General features: G+C 29.3%; 1 long non-coding RNA gene across 1 annotated transcript in view; it reads left to right on the forward strand.

Annotated features, from left to right (window-relative positions):
- LOC143080450 (uncharacterized) overlaps positions 1 to 3863 on the forward strand; it is a 4907-nt gene extending 1044 nt beyond the window's left edge. Inside the window, exons 1-2 of the long non-coding RNA XR_012979716.1 lie at positions 1 to 141; positions 1573 to 3863. The exon at positions 1 to 141 is cut by the window's left edge and continues 1044 nt beyond it. This is a non-coding gene — a long non-coding RNA (uncharacterized LOC143080450). The remainder of the gene's footprint in view (positions 142 to 1572) is intronic.
- Positions 3864 to 4474: the final 611 nt, after the last annotated feature.

Raw genomic sequence — 4474 nt, forward strand, 5'->3', positions numbered from 1 at the left:
AGATTGAAAACAAGCTATCCGTCATGTCCGTGCAGATGAACAATTTTCATATTTTTTTTTAAAATACCAGAAATACAAATTAAAGCTTTTTAATGCAAAGTAGGAAAAATTCTTATTCATACCCATACTACCTAAATTAAGGCCAGGATTTTTTAATTTGTTGGTTTACGGATCCGCCGACCTGATTTTGCCGATTTCCAGAATAAAAATAAAATTGACTTTTCATGCTTTTTTATTCCTGCCGACCCTAACAAATGCATTTCCCCAGAGACATATATGTCTCTGATTTCCCTGAAAAATAATTAAAATAACCTTTTTTATGAAATGAAATGCATTAATCACTAACAGAATTGATAACACTTTCTGTTGTGAAAAAAAAGAAAACTTCCAGGTTACGTTTCTAAAAATAGACAAATCAATTATTAATGACCTTGAAATGTCGTTTGCGCAAATAATTTTGCGGAACGAAACCTGTGATTCAAACCAATTACGCAATGAGTTCCGTTTCCCTTATTTGTCACCAGTCCGTAAGATGCATCTTTTCATAGAAATAGACTTGTCCAAATGTGGACAGGTGGAAGTTTAAGACATCAAGTTAAGGCAGCAACCATTTGATTTTCTGGGGGGGGCTATGGTTTTTTTTGGAAAAAAAAGTTTGTTTCCAGTTTTTGGAGAAAAAAATAATTTGTTTTTGATTCTGAGAAAAAAAAATTGTTTGTTTCACCCTCAGCTGCCACTATATGTAATGCTAAAATTGAAAGAAAAAAATTGTTTTCGACTTGTCGCGAAAAAAATAGATTGTTTTTCGCCGCAGGCGAAAAAAAAAATTTGTCCAGAAAAAAAAACCATAGCCCCCCCCAGAAAAACAAATGGTTGCTGCCTAAAGTACTGAATATTAACAGAGACATATATACACATATGTATACACATGTGTATATATGTCTCTGATATTAACAAATCATTTGAAATTATCTTGTTTCATAGATAATAAAAAAATATCGTCCATTTGGACAAGGATTTGTATAGTATCCACAGTATCCTTGATTTGGATAAAAAACGGGAATGCATGACAACAGATTTACCCGATATTCTCGTTTTTCCAGAGGACGAGTCTATAACGTTTTTGACACGTGTGTTGAAACTTATTTTCGTACGAAGTTTTTACATTATTTTTTTTCTTTATCAGTTTTCGTGCTTGAAGATCATTATTCACCAAGTTTTCTGGAATTGATTAAGAGCTACGTGAATCTGTTTTTCTTGTTTGTGAAATGACGATTTAATTTAGTCTTTCAAGTATCCGTTCATCCCCCTTTTTTTACGGGAAATTATTAGACAATGTTATGCGATGTTTATTACAGCTGAGCAATAGTATTTCATCGAACTTAAATTTAAGAAATATGACAAAAAAGCATAACAAACATATTATTAGAAAGGTGAAATATATATTTATTTTGCGTATCTGTTTTGTCTTGAAAGATATTTTTTCTTTTTTTTCCCGACCGACCGACCCGACTTTTTCATGGAGAAAATCCGTAAACCAACCACCAACAAATTAAAAAACCGTGGCCTAAGCCATACATTTTTGTAGTTTTCATTTCAACTTCATATATTTTTATATGTATGATCAATATACAATGTATATGCATCATACAATTTTACAACTGAGACCAACTTAAATTAATGTTGTTTTTGAACTAACCTTTCTACATTGTGTGAATATTATAATGAACAAATTTTTCCTGTTGTGGACATAAATATATATAGACATGTATATATGTATATATATAAATTTCTTTGAAGTTGGTTACAGCAAACGAAGGACACAAATGACTAAATACATTTACTGGTCATTTACTGGTCATCATGGTCAGAGCTTGTTAGTTACCAATATCATTGTTTTGTTAATCATATTAATTGGTTAGATGAGTTTTGAGTTTTTATTTGATAAAAGGCTACCAATACATTTTGTTACTTTTTGTATTGATATTTGCTTTTGGTATTTTAAAACAAACTAATTTTACTAAATGATTTGTTCTTTGAACAATTTTGCAGATAAAAACTGAAAATTATTTTGAGTTTGCTTAAAGAACATGAAAATTTTGAAATGCCAAAAATAAATATCTGTTGTTCTATATATGACAGTACAGCATTATATTCAAGGAACATACTTAAATACATGGATTTTTATATTAGGATGTAGTACATGTACACATGCTATATATACAATGTACATGGAATTTAGTAAGTGGATGTTCATGTGTTATACTCAATGTACATGACATTTCATAACTTGTCTTGATAATACAGTGTCATAATCAAAACACTTGTTCATAAAATTTTATATGTATACATGTAGTGTTACAAAATGTGATAATTTCTTTTATATGTATTTTTATTAAAGCAAACATGAAACAGTTATATTTTATCTAATAGTATATAGATGTATTATACATATCTACACAAAATCTATATATATCTAACATTTTTGATAATTTTGGTTGAAATGCTATTGTTGGTATAATTTAAAATTTTGATTTTTCTAATACATGTACCTTCAATTTTTATTGGTGCAGTATGATACCGTCTCTTTAAAACACCGATCAATTAATCAATCAATCACTGTCAATCAATTAATCAATCAATCACATTCCAGTCTTATATTTTGTACAAAAAATATTCTACAACTTGTTTGTAATTTTGACCTACATGTGCATGATATGTTTGAACTACTGTAGGTCTGGGAAAAGATTCCTATGTTGTATCATGGTAAATTAATAATATTTGACAAAAACCTTTTAAAGTTTAAGTGAATGTTCTTTAAATTTAATACTCTTCCCTACATTTTATGTTTAGATGAATTGTTTTACTACAAAACTTATCTGGACTTGTATTTTATTGTAGTGTCTTATCTCTTCTATTTGTTTTCTTCTGAAAATCATGTAATACATGCAAAACTAAAGGATTTGTAAAATTGTTAGATTTATAAGAAAAACTGTTTAATGATAAGCTTTTGAATTGTATTTGAAATCATTAATTGGTGCACATTTTTCTACGGAAATATACATGATGCAACATTTGAATTTGTAGTGATTGTTCCATCCTTTGATTCAGTTATACATGCTCAAGGAGGATAATATGAATTTAATGTATCAATAATCTTATGACCCTCTGTTCCCCTAAAAAATAACAAAGTGTCAGATATATAATCGCTCATTAATCTTCAATAAGGACTTTGTTACATATTTGAGCCGAAGAGTGCTCTTCTGTTCTTTTTTAACAGAAAATGTCAAATAAAAAAGGTTCTAACTTTCAGGCATTGGATAACAACAAACATTTTGGGCATTTTGAATTATAGGCAAGAAATATGATAGTTTGAATATTGTACTTTTAAAACTTCATATTTCTTAGGAGCACATGTACATGTATGGTTTAGGAGTAGTGCTTAAAGTAACCAAATTTGAGATTTTTTATATGGTATTTGGCATTAAAATGATGTATCCCCAGTAGTAAAATCAAGGTTGTTATTCTATTTTATATAAAGGAAGAGGTTCATTAGATTTGTTTTGAACCTAAAATTTACTAATAATGAAAAGATGAATTACCTCAGAAGTTTTTTATTTCATTTGTTTACAAATTTATACAAATCATTCAGCATTTGAAATTATCAATTAAGTCCAATTATAAAGATATATGTTTCATCTTTTCTTTTTATTTGTTTTTTTCTATCTTTTTTTCGTGATGAACTCTTTATTTATGTATTCACCTTATAATCAAAATTTATTTTTAATGTATTAAATTCTTATTTGTATACAAGTATTATTTTATAAACAACTCATGAAAGTATTAAACTATTTATATCTTAACAGCTTTTCATTTATTTCCAAATGCATACACACTCTATTTTCTAGGTGCTGGATTTTTTCGCTGCATTGAAGACCCATAATAATTGGCCCTCAGCTGTTATCTGCTCTTTGGTCAGGTTGTTGTCTCTTTGACACATTCCCCATTTCCATTCTCAATTTTATTTGCAAATACTCTAGTCTAGGAAACATATATGGCAAACATAACAGAACAATTAAGATCTCAGTCAACATTGCCACATAGTCAGTCAAATTTTTACAGAAATTATTGACTTTGAATGATGATTTCATATGATTATCTCTATAAATTTTTACAAGAAAGTTCAATACCACTAAAGGAAGGTTGGGATTGATTTTGGGGGCTATGGTCCTAATAGTTTAGGAATTAGGGGCCAAAAAGGGGGCCAAAAATAAGTATTTTTGTAGTTTTCAAACAATAACTTATGTTTAAGTGTATGAATCTCTCTGCAATTAAACCCAGTGGCGTAGCCAGGGTTCATATGATGTGGATGCGAAACTGTCGTGAAGCCGAGCGAGGCGAAACAAATTTGGGACCATTTTCCCTGTATGCATGTGTACGCCCCTACAATCCGACACTGGCTAGATTTTTGTTC

Source organism: Mytilus galloprovincialis, chromosome 6 (genome assembly GCF_965363235.1).
Source record: "Mytilus galloprovincialis chromosome 6, xbMytGall1.hap1.1, whole genome shotgun sequence".
In the NCBI taxonomy this organism is placed as follows: Eukaryota; Metazoa; Mollusca; class Bivalvia; order Mytilida; family Mytilidae; genus Mytilus; species Mytilus galloprovincialis.